General features: G+C 42.5%; 1 pseudogene; it reads left to right on the top strand.

The window, feature by feature from the left end:
- Positions 1-4,828: 4,828 nt before the first annotated feature.
- LOC145416271 (doublesex- and mab-3-related transcription factor A2-like) overlaps positions 4,829-9,226 on the top strand; it is a 28,897-nt pseudogene continuing 24,499 nt past the window's right edge.

Below are 9,226 nucleotides of genomic sequence, written 5' to 3'. Positions count from 1 at the left end.
CCCTACCACACCACCACCATCAGTACCACAGTCTAACCTTTAACGCCTCTCAAAATACAAACAGTAAGATTTAAATATATCCTACCACAATCAAAATAACAAACTACTCTCCTAACTCAACCACACCCTACCACACCACCACCACAAACATCTACTACCACAACCAAAACAACAAACTATTTCTCGTCTCTCTCCTACCTCGACCACACCCTACCACACCACTACCAGTACCACAGTCTAACCATAAATGCCTCCCCTTTCAAGCACAAACAAGTCACAAACATCTACTGCTACAAACACAACAAACACTATACTCCATTCCTGTCTCCCACACCTTAACTGTCTCTCCTCTATATACACTACTACTAAAACCAACATTTAACCTTTCAACCACAACTATAACCTCAGAACATCTACTATAACCACAGCTCACACCACTGCCCTCCTTCCCACACCATCCCTTCCCTACCCTATATATATCACAGCTAAAACTAACCAACTAATAGGGCAAAAATATTCACTAACACTACTTCTCTCTTTCCCATACCATCCCTTCCCTACCATGTACCGTAACAGTAACCATTCAAGCACATTTGTCAACATCTGTCACCATCATTCCACTACTCCACTCCACTCCATTGTACTCCACTCCACTCCACTCCTTCCTCTACCTTCCATGCTCCTCCACCCTCACCACCACCACCATCATCAGTAGCTACAAACCAGTCTAACTATAAAATTAATGTGTTTCCCCTCCAGCCACAAACAGCAACTCTTAAACATCCACTGCCCCAACCAAAACAGCAAACAGTTCCTCTCATGTTTCCTATATCTTATCCTACCCTTCCCTAACATCCACTGCCCCAACTAAAACAGCAAACAGTTCCTCTCGTGTTTCCTATATCTTATCTTACCCTTCCCTGCCACACCACCACCAAAGCACATAGTATCTGTTATCATCACAACCAGAGATAACACAGAACTCCTTACACTATCAACATCATCTTCCATTAACCTTTCATGTCTTTCCCCTCCCAGCAGAAATAAATAAGTGGCAAATATCTAACACACACACACACACACACACACACACACACACACACACACACACACACACACACACTACATCACTCCTGCCGTCATAACTTCCATCACCACCAAATTTTCAACCACAATCAATAAACGAAACTAAAAACACGATTTTTCACTCCTGCCTCCCACACCATTCCCTCCCTAGCCCCCTCCACCACACAACCACCATCACCACCACCATTTCCACCACACCAGCACCACAAATGGCTACCACAACCACAACTAACAACACTGCCTCATGCCTGTCTTCCATACCATCCCTTCCGGACACTGCACCACCACCACCACCACACTGTCATCAATCTTCTAAGCACAACCAATTGACAAACAACTAGAATGCCATTCAGTAGAGCGCATACCTCCGCGAACGCCCTATCTCGCAATGTTAAAGAAAATGAAAAAAAAAAAAAAAATCCTGGATCCTCACCTTTATCCGGATCCGCACCAAAATTTAATGGAGTGTATTCTGGAACAGGGCCCATTCTTTTACCAAATTTCGTGGAATTCCGTCCCTTAGTTTTTGTGTAATCTTGCTCACAAACCAACCAACCTACAAACAAACAAACTGATAGGGGTGAAAACATAACCTCCTTGGCGGAGGTAACCACAGCTACAACCAGCAACACTTCTTTTCACTCTTTTCTCCCACACAATTTCTTCCTCTCATACCATTCCTTCTCTAGCCCCCCCCCCCATACCACCACCACCACTAACACTCTAAATTCAATTATTTTCCCCTCAGCATATTACCAAAGACATCTGCTACCACACCTAACAACAGACTGTGATTTTACTCCTTTCTCCCATACCACCCTTTCCCTAACCCTCTTCCACCACACCACAACCACCTCCCTACCGCCCTAACCTCTTTATCACCAACCAACCTCCCTACCACCCCTTCACTAACCCTCGCACACCACACCACCACCACCATCCCCAACATCCCCACCAACCCCCTTACCACCATCACAACCACCCTAACCTCTTTACCACCACCACCTCCATCACTACCACTCTAACCTCCCTACCACCCCTTCCCTAACCATACTTCCACTACCACAATTATAACTCCCCTACCACCACCAGCACCACCACTATAACCCCCTACCACCCCTTCCCTAACCCACCCAACCACACTACCACCACCACTCTAACCCCCTACCACCACCACCACCACACAGCAAAGCTAACCAGGTCTGGGCACTCGCTGCATATCCTCTCCGAGTTTGGGTGATCTACACGAGAGCTGTCGACACAGTTTATTGGTTTTGACTTTTCATTTGTTCGTGTGATGGCTGTGTGTTTTGCTAGCGGCCGCACATGAGGAGAAATGTTTACACAGCATCAGCTCACTGGACGTACATATACAAGAACGTTTGCCGGTGTCTTACGCACACGTTTAACACCATTTCGTTCAGAGGAAGTTAACCCTCACCCATCCTCTCCTCTATCTTAGTCTGAAATAAACGTACACGTTCCCCGTTTAAGAATCCTAAAAATCCAACTCGTGAATTAAAAGATGTGGGATAGGTAACCGAAAGAGGGTGACAGGGGGCTAATTTAAACAGGAATCTATGGCCGGGTGTGAACGAAACTCATTGTAACTCCTCAGCATCTTTTCCTGCCCTCCCCCATCGCCACCCGGCCAGCGGAACTTCTCCACCAATCACCAGGCGAGTTTCTGGCCCTCAGGAGACACCGAGCCAATCACGAGAAAGATAAGCATGCGAGTTGCTACTATTGGCCGCGTGGACTCGTGCGCGCGACGAGCAAGAGGAACATAGGCGCCATTTTCTTCTGTCCTCTAAGACGAAGGGATGTAGAGGCTAAAATATCGTGTCCCTGGGTTATTTTGAGAGCGAGGTTATTCTAAGATAGTGTCTGAAGAAGCCATTAATGTGACAAGGCGAGGAGTGAAGTAACTTGTGGGTGGGCGGGATGATTTATTAGGCGATGAAAGCTTCCGACTGCCACACTAACCACAAATTGGTCCCCGCGACACACGCCCATTTCTCAACGTCCAACGTGGTTCCTCTCACTCCCCCCCAGCGGCACTGTTTCCTCCTTGTCCGTGTAAATTTGAGGACCTGGATATAACATTGATGGTTGCGGTTCTGACACAAGGCCACTTCTCAGCGTCCAAGGCGACTCCCATCCTCCCGCGGCAAAGAATAATCCGTCTTGCCTCTGTGAAAATGAGGACTTTATAACATCGACTATTCTCTCTCGACCCACGCTTGACACCAATTCTTGTTTTCTCCACTCTTCACCCAATTGGGGACGTGGATATAACATTGATGGTTGGGGTTCTGACACACAGCATGTATCAGGACTAAGGCGGCTCCCCTCACTCCCCCGGCACCAAGTTTGTTTCCCTCCCTGTGCACCTGCCTTGCTGAGGACCTTGATATAACAGTGATGGTTGCAGTTCTGGCGAAAGACTGGGACTGCAAAAATTGAGTGTGCTAAATGACCCTCGTGCAGTCGACAGGTCTGGTTTAAGCTTTTTTTTCGTCGTTTCCCGGGGCCTTGTCAAATACTCCCCGACTTTGGACAAAATCCTGAACTTACTCGTCGCATCGAAACCCGGAGCATGGCAGCGAGAAGGATGCCAGTGAGACCAGATTTATGAAACGCGGTATATTGCACTGTTCTGAGATTACCGTAAGAAACAGTGAAGCCAGATTTATGAAACACTGAGAGCATTACACTGTTGCAAATTCAGCGTATGTGTGCAGTGCCTACAAACGATAAAAACTGTGAGCATTGCATTATTTCTAAGACTGTTATAAAAAACTGTGCAGTGACTTTTAAAACTTGAGATTACACAGCTCTAAAATTAGCTTAACAGCGCATCCAGTGACTACAGACTTTAAAAATAAACATTCCAGCAAAACTACCATAACAGTGTGTGCGGTGACTAAAGAAGATAAAACTGTGATTATTATACTGGTCTAGAACGAGTATAGTACCGTACCGTATGCAGTGACGATATATGTGTGTACTGGGTGCTTTTTTTTTATAAGATACGTTGTTCCTGTACCACCAAAAAATTATAGTATTAAAGTGAACATCACATTACATAACAGGTACAAGTTTAAAACACATAAAGACTACATGAAAATAAACCCGAAGTGTCCAGTGACTTTTATGAGCAGCTTAATGTAACAGCCCCAAATTCTGGCCACCATTATTGAAACAGGTGACAGGACTTTTTTGACACTTCATCCTCGCTGTTGCTGTTTGCGTCCTGGCCAGTGGCATGCAGGCTAACTATTTCCAATCCTCAGCGGCGCATTAAAACTGACTGAAATAAATGAGGGATTTGCGGACACCTTCCTGCACTGAGTGATTCGGCTGCGTGTTCTAGCAGTTGACCTCTCGGGACTTGGAATAGGGGTGTAAGTGAGGCTGGTAATTGCTCGCGTCCATATTGATCTGGACGTAAACCCAGTGCATGCGAACGTTGCTCTTCCTCTCCAAGCCACCATCTTCCTTTCGGGGTATAGTGAGTGAGTTTAGGGACCTCTGTACAAACGGCTAGCTCCGCCACCCGGGTATATCGCTCCACGTGAAGGATATCGCGAGTGAGGACAGGTCGTGCGGGGAGGGACGCGGGTCGGTCATATCTGTGGCACCACGCGAAGGCGACCATCGTGAGTGAGAGCAGGTCGTTTGGGCAGTGACGCGGGTCGGTCATATCTGTAACACCACGTGAAGGCACCGTGTGGAGGGTATGAACAGCGTTGGGGGTGGTGGGGGCCTCGGCTACCCCACCACGGAGAAGGGGGCACGTAAACCCAAATGCGCTCGCTGTCGTAACCACGGCATGATCAGCTGGCTCAAGGGACACAAGAGACATTGCAAGTTCAAAGACTGTACGTGTGCCAGATGCAACCTTATAGCAGAGCGACAGAGGGTGATGGCTGCGCAGGTTAGTACACATCATCATATTATCCTTATCCATTTTCATGTAGCACACATCTACCTCTCTATTTTATTTATCTAGCTATTTATCTATTTATAGCCAGACGCGCTAATCCAATAAGGGGTGGCCAAAAACAAATCTCCTCCACGTCGCCTTGTCGCCCGCCGTTTCGATGCCCTTCCCTCAGTCACGTCATATATTATTCTCATCCACTTTTAGTAAACACCCATCATATATTATTCTTAACAACTTTCATTCAGTAACTTACTTTCTCACGTTACTCACACTACCACATCATATATTATTCTTAATATCTTTAAAATGACAAATAATTTTTTTCATATTATTCACACTACATCATTTTCTTTTCTCAACGACTTTAATCAAGTAACTTATTTTTTTCATACTAATCACTACATCATATTTTATTCTTAACAACTTTAATCCGGCAACTTATTTTTTCACGTTAATCACACTACAACAAGGTGATTATATTCTGTTTAAAAAGGATATTTGTTATACTCTTTCCACCTTAACTTGGCCTTGATTTTCGTCCCTTTGCGACTTATTCCACGTAGCTCAGCGGCGGAAAAAGACAGTGCTACGGCTCAACATCCCATTCACTGCACTTCCTCGTGACTAGCGCTGTGGTTTTGCGCTCTCTTGTTTCAGCTCAGCGTTCAAGATGGAGAGATGTCAATTCTAGGCCAAGTTAGCGTAAAAGGAGTATAGTAAAGGGACTAGTGAATGCTGAAGGAGTTACTGAAGGCTGAATCTAACGCCTACATTTTGAAGTGTCATATATGAGGTAAGGAGATTCCTTTGGCGATAGCAACAATTTTGTTTAAAAAGTCATCGCATTGAACAGGCTACTTTTTACTGCCTTTTTTTCGTGTTATTTTTTTCCTATCACCTGACTATTAAATTTGGGTTTGGATATATTCCATAACCGGGGCGTTTAATGCACTCTTTTCCTGACAGAACTTAAAATCGTCGGAAAACGGTTCATAACTGAATGTTAAAAAATGTTGTCTCTCTAAACTGGTTAACTTCTTCAGTACAATACTGTTGTTTTTATGTAGCTATTCTGTTTCTTAACAATAATGTTGTTTTTATGTAGCTATTCTGTTTCTTAACAATAATGTTGTTCTGCTCATATGAGGCTTTTTGAACGCTATGATTAGACACACCTGTAACCTCTTCCATAGTGACAGTTCAAAAGTTCAATATAATCATATATATATATATATATATATATATATATATATATATATATATATATATATATATATATATATATATATATATCATAAACCTGTCTCCATTGTGCATAATTTATTTCCAATATATTTTTAAATATTTTTTTCACCCTTCATATTTAATCTCTTTTTAACAGCTGCATATATATATATATATATATATATATATATATATATATATATATATATATATATATATATATATATATATATATATATGAATGTGCCCAGAGCCAAGAACTGTTCAGATATTAACAACCTTCTCAGACACAGCCACTGCCAGGCTGACGTAGAATTCTTCCAGGTGTAAAATTCTAACATATAAACGACATCCACTTCTGGGTATAATTGCTCTGTAAATTATTTTTTTCATACAAAGAACATCCATATTTGGGTACAATTCTATGGCTATCATTCTTTCACATATATGCAAAGTCTTATGCATTATTTGGGCCCCAGAAAATACTGTATATATATATCAGGTGAATCCGTAGGCCAGGTAAAGGAGGTGGTTGTAAGGATTTACCGCCTCGGGTCACTGAACGGATTACTCAGGTCACGAACAAGGTCATCTGTTATTAAAACCAAGGCCCAGTTGGGTAAAGATGCCCCTTAACACCCCTTCCTTAGTGATTTATTTTAAACCACGGCCCGTATTCTCGTCGAGTATGGAAGCTCCCTAACACCTCTTCCTTAGAGAATTATTTCTGGGTATAACTGGTTAATATCATTTTGTACGTTATTTATACAGACAGTGGTAAAGTTGGAAGGATTTATATACCACAGAAGAGGACAGTAAGGTCTAATAAACAAAATAAATCACTTAGGAAAAGGTGTCTGGGTACTTCCCGTTAAAATATTTTTGTACGTTATTTATGCAGAGTATGGCAAAGTTTGAAAGATTTATATAACACAGAAGACAACAGTAATGTGTAATAAACAAAATAAATCACTTAGGAAAAGGTAACAAGGATTTACAGAACAACGAAGAGGACAGTACAGTATAATAAACAAAATAAATCACTTAAAAAACGTGTTAGCGAGCTTCCTTTTAATATCCTTTGCAAACACCGTTACTGCCCCAACAAAGGTAATTTTCTCGTTACTGTCGCGTTACCAATACAGTATAATGTTATCTAGGGTATTTTGAGCTGATAAGGTGTTACGTTACCAATACCATATACCGTTATCTTGGGTATTTTGAACTGATAAGATGTTACGTTACCAATACCGTATAATGTTATCTAGGGTATTTTGAACTGATAAGATGTACGTTACCAATACCGTATAATGTTATCTAGGGTATTTTGAACTGATAAGATGTACGTTACCAATACCGTACCATGTTATTTTGGGTATTTTGAACTGATAAGGTAAGTTTGATGTCTGTCACTGTTTCCCCTAAGAAGCTATCATTTAGGAAGTCTCAGCGTCACTGCAAGACCGCCACATCACCGGAAGTGCTATCAGTGCCAAGGTAGAGTCAGTGAAAAATAATGTAAAAAAAAGTCAGTGTTTTTTATCTATCAATTATGCATATTTAATTCCTTCAGCCCGAGTACCTGATTCTTCACTGTATTCTTGCATGATCCAGGTGATTTCGTTCATATTAAGTCTATATATCTATCTATTGCCAGATGTCTTAATCCCGTAAGGGGTGGTCCCAAACAAATCGCCTCCATGTCGCCCTGTGCCCCGCCATTTCACTGCCCTGCTCCCAGCTCACACCCCGCTCTCTCTCATATACCTCTCTATCCCTCCATCTCATCCTTGGCCTCATCCTCCCTCTCCCCCCTCCTCCACCTCACTCATACACTCTCCTCGTCAGTCTCAGATTAAGTTCACCTGAGTAATGAAGGTGGTAATGAAGGCTGCCTCTCACCTCTCCAGTTCAAAAGGTGTACACGAAGGGGAAATAAATGTCAGGAGAAAGAAAGAACAGAATATACTCGTAAAATGTCACCTATTATGAAGAGGTTAGTCCTTTCATTGTATAGGGACTGATGTTACTCTCTTCCAACTACCGCCAGACGATTTTATTCAGCTGGGGAAGACACAGGGGCTTGACAGTATTATCATCGTCAACCTTCTCATGCTCGCTCCTACTCTAGTACCCAACTAACGCTGGACGATTTTATTCGGCTGGGGAAGACACAGGGGCTTGACAGTATTAATATTATCACCATCAACCCTCTCATGCTCGTTCCTACTCTAGTACCCAGCTAACGCCTGACGATTTTATTCAGCTGGGAAAGAAACAGGGGCTTGACAGTATTAATATTATCACCATCAACCCTCTCATGCTCTCTTCTACTCTAGTACCCAGCTAACGCCTGACGATTTTATTCAGCTGATTAAGTGACAGGAGCTTGACACTATATTATCACCGTGTTAACCCTCTCATGATCGATTCCACTCTAGTATACAGCTACCCCAAGGCCATTATATGCATCAGGAAGTGAGTCATAGGAGCCCGGGAGAGTTTAAAATGTGTAAATTAGGTAAAGGTCAATTGATGGGGTCACTTTTATGATACTCTTTGATCCTTCCTCTCGCCAAGTAAGGAAGCTCCCTAACACCTCTTCCTTAGCGATTTATTTTTTGATACGGCTGGTTGATATAAATTTCTGTGTTATTTATGTTGAGTATGGTGATAATGAAATGATGCAAATGACACAGAAGAGGACAGTAAGGTGTCATAAGCAAAATAAATCGCTTAGGAAAAGATGGCAAGAACTTAACCGATGGGGATACGTGAATTTTCCCATGTAATAAAAATACTTGTTAAATTTTTCTACATATATAATCCCTGGTGAGGTTAAGTGTATAGCCAATATTCTCTTGGGTAAGGAAACTCCCTCGCATGTCTTCCTTAGCGAGTTATCTTTGCATATGGCTGGTTAATATCCTTTTTTGCTTTATTTATGCAGAGTATGGTGACTTGTGG

Source organism: Coenobita brevimanus, chromosome 105 (genome assembly GCF_032717465.1).
Source record: "Coenobita brevimanus isolate Jiangsu-jjx chromosome 105, ASM3271746v2, whole genome shotgun sequence".
NCBI lineage: Eukaryota > Metazoa > Arthropoda > Malacostraca > Decapoda > Coenobitidae > Coenobita > Coenobita brevimanus.
Note: the sequence above shows the minus strand (reverse complement) of the source record. Positions and strands in the feature narration are given on the sequence as shown.